Below are 9,715 nucleotides of genomic sequence, written 5' to 3' on the forward strand. Positions count from 1 at the left end.
CAGTTTCTGCTGAAAACCCCTTAAAAACTTGCATTCCACTCATTATAATCGGTGCCTGCTCTAGTTTAATCGATATTATTAAAAGACATATTTTGTCAGCCCTAAATGTCACTTGACAATTTGCTTACATTCTGTGTTCAAATAGAGAAAAAAGTGTATAAAAAACGAAATTCGTGGAGTGAGAGTTGAGAAGCCCTACTAATTGAGTTGTGGGAAGAAAAAGTTGGTGCGCTTCGAGGGCCATAAAAAATAGCCACATTTTGGAGGAAATGGCAGTGGAGCTGCAGTAGCAAGATGTCACCTTCACGGCGGCAGAAATCAAAACGAAGATGCACAATCTATCGCAAAGATTTAGGTAAATAAAATTGAGTTAAAATAAATACTAAACAATATTGAGTAAATATTAACGCGTTATATGTTATTATGTTTTATAGGAAGGAGAAAACAGCAGTCGGTTCAACTGGCGGTTCCCCCTCGCAGTGGCCTTTATTTAAAAAAATGAGCGCAATACTGTCGCCATACAAGAGCTACAACACAGAGGGCTTAATGGAGGAAACCTTTAAAGTAAGAGACATGTGTTTTTTATTGAATATATTATTTATATTTACATATACATATATATACATTTTTAAAAAGGTTCTACGAACTCCGAACCGATGGAAATTTCGGTGGAAACGGCTGCGTGTTCAACATTTGTTTCTGCATTTCCACTGCTATCACCTGTTTGCACTCCTTCGCCCTCAGCGATGATAATGTCACCAACCGAGTTGTCGCTCGAGCCGATAGATTCTACAAAAAGGAAAAAATAATAATTTTCAAAGTTTGATAATAAAAAAATTGGAAAATATTGTAAAAGAAATAAAAGCAAGTAAGGAAGGGCTAAGTTCGGATGTTACCGAACATTTTATACTCTCGCAAAGTCAAATAGTATACTCGTTTGAGATTTCTTTGTGGATTGACTGATATTTTCGGTATAAGGTCAACTATAGGCACTGGGGTCCACATATTTAGTACTTAGGAGTTTAAACAGTTTTGGTTCGATTCAGACAATTTTTAGCCACAAAGTGGCATACTTTAATCGCAATATTCAAGCAAAGTTTTATCCCGATACAGTGATTGTTGCCTGATTTGCATAGTGGAAAGTGAAATAATCAGATGGAATTTAAAATGGTGTTATATGGGAAGTAGGCGTGGTTGTAGTCCGATTTCTCCCATTTTCGCACTATGACATAGGAACATAAAAAGAACGTTATTCGCCGAATTTGGTTGAAATCGGTTAAGCAGATCTCAAGATATGGGTTTTCACCTAAAAGTGGGCTGTGCCACGCCCACTATATAATTTTGAACCCGGTTCCTATAACGTCATCTCATACCATCCCAGAGATAAAATTTAATGTCTCTGGCGTGTTTAGTGCTTGATTTATCGCGCATTTAGTAGTTTTTAACAGTACCGTTATATGGGGAGTGGGCGGAGTTGCCACCCGATTTCAACTATTTTCACACCGTCAATAAAAGTGCTAAAAACATTTGCTTCCAGTGAATTTTGTTATTATAGCATTAGCGGTTTAGGAGATATGCACATTAAACCTATTAGGGGCGGGACCACGCCCACTTAAAAAAATTTAACTGTAGATGCCTCTCCCTAATGTGATCCGTGGTACCATATAACTGTCTTGTATCTTATTGCGGAGCTTAGTTATGGCAATTTATTTGTTTTTGATTAATGGCGTTTTGTGGGCGTGGCAGTGGTCCGATTACGCCCATATGCAATACCAACCGTCTCACGGTACCAAGAAACATGTCTACCAAGTTTCATAAAGATATCTCAATTTTTACTCAAGTTAGAGCTTACACGGACGAACGGACGGACGGACGGACAGACAGTCACCCGGATTTCAACTCGTCTCTTCATCCTGATCATTTATATATACATAACCCTATATCTAACTCGATTAGTTTTAGGTGATACAAACAACCGTTAGGTGAACAAAACTATTATACTCTGTAGCAACAGGTTTTACCGATAGTTTCGGTAAAAAGTCAACTATAGGTACTGGGGTCTACATGTTCAGTACCTATGGGCTTGGACAGTTTTGGTTCGATTTAGCCAAGGTTGGTCACAAGGTAGCATACTTTAAACGCATTATTCATTCAAAGTATTGCCCCGATACAATCATTGCTGCCTGATTTGCATAGTGGAAAGTGAAAGAATCAGAAGGATTTTAAAATGGTGTTATATGGGAAATAGGCGTGGTTGTAATCCGAGTTCGCCCATTTTCGCACTATAACAAAGGAATATAAGAAGAATGTTATGTACCGAATTTGAAATCGGCAAGGAGATCACAAGATATGGGTTTTCACCTAAAAGCGGATAGTTGGCTGATTTATAGGATTATTGGATAGTGCTTGATTTATCCCGCTTTTAGTAGTTTTTAAAAGTACGGTGATATGGGGAGTGTGCGGGCTTGTCACCCGATTTCATCCATTTTCACACTAGAAGTGCTAAGAATATTTGTTCTCAGTGAATTTTGTTATTATAGCTTTAACGGCTTAGGAGATATGCACATTAAACCTATTAGGGGGCGAGACCGCGCTCACTTTTAAAAAACAATTTAAATTGTAGATGCCCCTCCCTAATGTGATTATTTGTTTTTGATTAGTGGCGTTTTGTGGTCGTGGGAGTGGTCCCATTATGCATATGTTGGTATTGCAACCAACCGTCTAACGGTACCAAGGAACAATTATACCAAGTTTCATAAAGATATCTCAAATTTTACTCAAGTTACAGCTTGCACAGACTGACGGACAGACAGTTACCCGGATTTCAACTCGTCTCTTCATCCTGATCATTTATATATACCAATATCTAACTCGAATAGTTTTAGGTGATACAAACAACCGTTAGGTGAATAAAACTATTATACTCTGTAGCAACATGTTGCAAGAGTATAAAAATACATAATTGACTGGTAAGTTTTATACACATTCTACTGATATTTTGTCGTTCAAAGCGTATACATACATATATGTATGTATATAAATCAACTAACTCTTTCGTCTTAACTACTGTTATGACGTACTGTCTGTCGGAGTATCAACGCAGCATGCCCAATACATTCGCAAAATTGGAAATTAATTTTTTAAGCTCCAAGTCGGAGGTAAAATCTGATTAAATATTTTTTAATTTAAATGTTGGAGTAACAAATGAAAAAAATTGAAATCAAACACTCTAATGAAAAGGGATAAAAAGGAAAGATTTTCATATTTCTAATTGAAAAACTATAATTAAAAGTAATGAAATGAAATATGAAATAAGACAAAAAATACTAAACTGTGGATGAGGATTTTAATTTTTAATCCGAGCTTGGAGATTAAACATTTATTTTTAATTTTACAATTCGATATGTGGGATTAGAAATTTGAAAATTATTTTTAATTAAGATATGCGGAATTACAAAGTAAATAGAAATTTTGAATTCAAATGTTAATTTAATTATCTTTTTAATGCATTATTTGAAACTATGGCGAAATTACAATAATTGAGTATTTTATTACGTAGAAGTACATAAGTATGTATCTCATAAAACTCTTGTTCTATGGTAGTAGTGCCGAAATTGCTGATAATACCGCGCATTGTTACATTATTATTTGGTATGAAAATAAACGCAAATTGAAATTTAACAACGTCTACTTTCAGTGAATCCTAATTTCTCATAAATCACTGGGTTAACATAAAAAATTTACCAAAAAAGATTTTACAATAATATAAAACGTATTATGAAAAATCGGTCCTGAATATTACTGTCGATATTGTATATTTAACTAAAATTTCGGCATTAATAAACTAATTATAGTTTTGTGAAAGTGTCAAATTTCCTTTCCTTTCTTCTTAGCACAAGTTGTATACCTTCCCTATAGTAAAATCTTGTTTGAAGACCAGATCAGCTTATTCATATTATCACTGCGAAGTTCGTATAAAACAAAGTCATAATTCTTTAATTTTCAAATGTTCGACTTATTTGTTTGTTAATATATATACAAATATATATATGTACATATATGGTCAACAATGTCCTTTAATTCCTTTTGGAGTGTAGGACTAAAACAAAAATATTAAAGGCATTTCAGTTATTTGACAAAGTTGTTAAAATATTTCAGTTGGAGTTTGCTTTCCTAAGATCAACACCTGTTGGAGTAATTTTACTACCAAGGTAGCAGAATTGCGCTTTTCGCTAAATCTCTTCCCCAGTGATGGTGAAATGATACAAATTCAGTTTTGTCACGTTTATTTTTAGGCGAATTTCACTTGCATCCGTTTTCGTCTTTAATAAGGTGGTTACCACTACCATATTTCCTTGTGAGCACACGGCTTACTAAAGTTTATACAGTTTAGGAAAGTTATTCTTCCGGGCAGAAACTTCTGCCTGACACGCTATGCTGGACGTAGATTCGTTTAACAGAGCGGCAGGACGTTTTAACGTCTCTTTGCAGATACATACATATGTATGTAAACATACTGGCTTTTGCAGCTCGTGTGCGCACAGTGTCTCTTTCTATAACGGCGATGGTGGCTTTACATCTTACATCGCGTTTACATCTTACATCTTGTGCGATGCTGTCTCACATGATAGCAATATTTGTATGGAGCGCCGTCGTTGAACGAAACTATCTATTTGATCCTAACCTATAATATTGTAGGTTTATTATGTTATTGGAATTCAACAGCGTTTGAATTTGTACACTTCCTACAAACAGCTATGCCCAACATCAACGTTACAATTTTTCGATGTTTATAATTAAAAATTATGGATATAATTGTTAAAACTTAATAACATAGTGTCAAATCAAATAAAAACTTTGTAAACTATTAACGAATGAGTAAACAAACTTTAATATTAAATTAATATAATAAAAATTCCACATGGTATGTTGCCTTGAGCTTAATATCAACTAAAAACAACTTTTAATCAATCACTATTAAGTTTTGAAATAATGTTAAAATTTAAATTCCGTGGATTTTTATATCGTCTATAACGTTTTCGTGTTTATTCATAAGTAATAACTTCACAGTATTGAATAGCATATAATAATATAATATAATTAACGAGTATAAACGAATTTGAAATATCATTCCAATTAAGAATTCGGATATAGCAAAATACTGCCTCGGTGCGGCCAATATTGATTGTCTGTTTGTATTTAAGCATAAACCAGTACACATTAGCGATTGGCATCTACAATTGGCGGCGGCTTAAAGCGACCTTTAATCGATGGTGTTAAATGTTTGGACATGCCAACAAAGCAATCAGATTGCATACCTGCGTACACACTTGAGTACATGTGGGTGTATGTAAATATAAATCGGCATTAAGTTGTGTACGATTACTCGATTAGGTGACAAAAACGCGCTGATACCAAATGTTTCTGTAAATACCCGTTTTCAACAAGACGCTCCAAAAAAAATAAAAACGATTAACGGCGTTACAAGAAAGCTCTGTTATAATAAGAGCTGTGTGCTTTGAAACGAGCGCTCTTTGCATCACTCACACAAAAGCAATTGCATAGTTTTCACGTGGGTTAGTGAGAGACTTTCTCCTTTTGTTGTAAGAGAGCGGTATACATATGTATGCTTGTCAAAAGCTGACAGCTCTTATTTGGAATAAATAGCAAAGTGACTTAATAAGGCATTACACGATAAATGGTAATTTCATTGCAAAACGAATGCTTTATTATTGTAATTGCTTTGTTTGTGTTGTTGCGTTGGTGTGTACATATGTAAGTATTGTATGTATATGAAGAGCAGTAATGAAGTACTTTAGTTTGAGTATGGAATTGTATTATGAGGCCAGCAGAATCTTAACATTTTTGTTATGAAATAATAATTTTTGAATTAATGTTATATTGTTTGTTAGGTGGCAACATCAGTGTTGCAGTTTTTTAGTTTTTAATAAAATGTCAAACTAGTTAATTTATTTTTAAATTTTGGCACTTTGAAGATCCAAGCAAGAACAAAATGTGAAGAATTTCGGAGTGTTTTGCATCTGCTCATAGCAATGCGGCTTGACATTAACATTAAGAGGTTGTGAAGCTCAAAAACTGGCAGTATCGAGGGTTTTAAACCCATTTTAAAACTAATTTCATTTTGTGAAAGGCGGTGTAGATATGTACATATGTATGTATGTGTATGTTTGTAAATATCTGACATAAAATATATCTATGTATAATAAATATATACTTTCTACATACATAAATACATAAGTGTACTCTATTCCTGCCACCAATTCAACCTTTGATAGTCATCTTTGCATTTCAAATTAAAGTGGAATTCCCCAATACGGACAGCTCTACTACGAACTACATAAGTATGTGTTGTAATTCTGATTGATTTTGTTGTCGCCTGGCTACGGGTCTAACATTTTTGGTCACCTCTATTGAATTATTTTTCATTTTGTTTCGTGGATATTTATCACCTTAATTATACGAGTATAGGTATATGAACATAATACACATTCATACTAATATATACATATGTATGTATATACAAACATACAAATGAATGTATTTTTTAAAATATACAACATTTAATATACTTATTACAACTTATGTTCATTTTGAAACTTAAGGAATATATTTTTAACACAAGTTATGAGAAATTTCACTGTATAATTTCAATATACATGTATGTACATGAATTTTGTACAATATCAGCATATGAATATAAAAAACTGTATATTTTACTTTTTCATTTGTTTAGGGAGTTCAAATTTTTTAATACATTTGTTCCGATAATTTTTATTTTTGTGCATTTTAAAACGTTTTAGACAGCATACTCGTTTTATAAACAAAATTGATTTTAATAGAGTCTTTTAAGCTTTGTGGCATGCCAGGCGTCCCTTCGTTGCCAAACCATTAAGGCAAGAAAAAATAAAACTTTAATTATTAAATCATTATATGTAAATATATATATATGTACATATGTATATCTGATAAAGTGAATTGCAAAATTATTTAAGAAAATGCTATTTTCCGCAAGTGTTGTTGTCATTTATTAGCGTGCAGCGCTTAGAATTTAGTTTCAGAAAGCGGCTAGGGCAATAAATCAAACAATAAATACATATGTATGTACATATGCATCTGAGTTGTATCCACCGACGTGTGCTACTGCACATACACAGATACAAATTTACATACAAATCAGCTACATTTTGTTTTGCTGTAATACACAAAATACTCGACCTAAAAAAAATCTTCCCATTTCAGTTAACAGTTGTCTTAACAGCACACGTTAACTCTCCAACTGCATGATTGCGGACTCTGAGTAATTTTCTCACTACTCACGTAACCTCACTGCGTCAGAACAAGAATGCGCTGCTCTCGCCGATTTTTTAACGCCAACATCCCCCCATTGTGTGCTCTTGCGCTTCGCTGCCAAATCTCTCAATTTGTGTGCGGTCTAACATATTGTACGCAGTGTTCCCACTTGAAAAAATTTTTAGCCACCAAAATGCCTACCAAATCTGTTTCAAAACTATCAAATTTTTATATCATCAAAACATTATGTTTTATTTCACTTTACACTTGGAAAAATATGTATATACAAATAAACTTTAGTGGTGAATTAAATTTAGCTACATGCACACCCTTCCTTTTCTTCAAGTCAATGGAATATTTGTAATCACTCCCTACGAAATTTTCGCTTTGAAAGTTAGACGAGCATTTATCACTACAAAAGATAATCATGTGAGTGGTCGGCAACCATCCGTTTTGTTTCGAGGTTAAAATTCTAGAGTGACCCTTGCGACATGAATTGAACCGGCAATTCCGTAGGGTGGTGTCCTCTCTCCACTATTGTTTTACTTCTATATTTGTTAACTCTCTCAACCACCATAGGGAATTTCCATCACCTCTTATGCCGATGATTGTACGATATTGACGTCAGGCAATGGAATCGATGGTATGTGCTCGAAAGTAAACAACTATCTCAACGATCTTTCTCGCTTCTTCTATGCAAGGAGCCTGACACTCTCCCTCACTAAATTTGTAGCGACCAAGGAGTACAGCACACGGGCCACAGCAGACGAAGAGTTCGAATTTCCTCGAGAATCTAGAGTGACCCTTGCGAAACTTTATTCTGGATACTGTAGCAGGTTAAACTCTTATTTACTTTGCATGGTCATTGAATCCCATTCATCTAATACTCCTCTACTAATAGTCCGACCCCATCGAAACAGCACGTTTCCTGAGCCTATCGTTAGATGAGTTCGATGACAACCAATTTGAACCTTATTACCTAAGCCAGGATTAGATAACCGCTACAACAACACACTACATATGTGTTGTAATTCTGATTGTCAAGTTATTAGTTGACATGTCACGAAAGTTTTCATTTATCTGACGTCGATATCATTTTGTTCGCTTACTGCGGAAGTTTTAGAATTTTTACCATAACAAATGCTTAAAAACTCAGTTGAACAGTATGGTATTAACAATTATTTTAGGTAAAAATAAAAATATTTACTTGCTTATTAGCCCGTTTTCCTTTGCTTTGATGCATGAAGTTGAAAAAATAAACGAATATATTAACCATCTTTATTTCACAGTTTCAATTATACTTAGTTAGATCTCTCATGAATATTTTTTAGTGAGTATGAATAGCAAACAAAAAAGTATGCAATTTTAAGCGAACAAATCTTAAGATTAACTTTCATTCTAAATACATCTAATAAAAATTTTTTCCTATCGACTAAAGTACCCAAGGCAAATTAAACTATAAATTTTGAACCAAATCGGACCAAACGGTAACGCTGATTGTACGTGAGGCTTCCATGACTGCATAGTGCCGTTTCACATTGGGACGCAAAAGAGTCTCATACCAGTTTATTGTGGGTGAGGGGACGACGAGGAAAGACGAAGGGACCGTGCCACTCGTGTTCGGGTGGCACGCTTTGTGTTCTTGTTCGTAACAGCTCGCTGCTACCCTTTTCAGCATTCCTTTTTACTTTCAAATCCTTTGAATGGTTGCAAGAGCGCTCGGTTTCAAATGAATTCGATCGCAAATTTGAGTTCTGTTATCTATTTTTGTATGTAATATGCAAATACGTATGCATAGAATAATAGAAATATTATGACAAATTGTAAATAAGGAGAAAATTAAGACATAGATTATGGAGTAAAGAAATTATGAATTTTTAATACGGAGTAAAGAAATTATGAGTTTTTAATACTTAAAGATTAGGAAATTCCTATTATAAATTTGGCCTTGAAAATATTAGTAGCGGATATTCAATACATTCTTGTGGATTAGGGAATTCCCGTCTTTAGTATTTTTTTGAAACTATTTAGCGGGTAGGTACTTGTATTATGCATATTGTTCTACCATATTCATGGTAATTCATTGCAAGCAAAATGTGTGACCATCATCTCAACATACAAATGAAATACGCAGTACGCAGTGTTGCGCGGTGTTGCGCAGTCGAACCGCACAAATATTTACGAACATTTTGTGAAAAGGAATGCAGAAAAACTAGACTCGAGTTGCTAGACTCTTTTTGACCGTGTGAATGCCCAGAGCGACACCAAAAGAAAATTTGAAAAACATCAGACTCTTTTGCATCCCTGTCTGAAACGGCACATAACAATTTAGTGCCGTTAACAGCAGTATCATAAAGTAACCTTTATTCAGTTGGACGCTCGTCGTCCAATTGATATGGCATTG

At 34.2% G+C, this 9,715-nt stretch overlaps 2 long non-coding RNA genes across 3 annotated transcripts; one reads left to right on the forward strand and one right to left on the reverse strand.

Moving 5' to 3' along the window:
- The first annotated feature begins 95 nt into the window (after window positions 1–95).
- LOC138857453 (uncharacterized) lies at window positions 96–925 on the forward strand. The gene is made up of 3 exons (XR_011396538.1): window positions 96–355; window positions 435–564; window positions 637–925. It is a non-coding gene; the product is annotated as an uncharacterized lncRNA (long non-coding RNA).
- LOC118682454 (uncharacterized) lies at window positions 471–4,830 on the reverse strand. Of its 2 annotated transcripts, XR_004978287.2 has the most exons (3): window positions 4,187–4,564; window positions 625–789; window positions 471–557 (listed from the first exon to the last, which is right to left on the reverse strand). It is a non-coding gene; the product is annotated as an uncharacterized lncRNA (long non-coding RNA). The 2 variants fall into 2 exon arrangements; XR_011396537.1 differs by having other exon boundaries at window positions 544–789; window positions 4,187–4,830.
- Window positions 4,831–9,715: the final 4,885 nt, after the last annotated feature.

This window comes from Bactrocera oleae, chromosome 5, assembly GCF_042242935.1.
Source record: "Bactrocera oleae isolate idBacOlea1 chromosome 5, idBacOlea1, whole genome shotgun sequence".
Taxonomy (NCBI): Eukaryota; Metazoa; Arthropoda; class Insecta; order Diptera; family Tephritidae; genus Bactrocera; species Bactrocera oleae.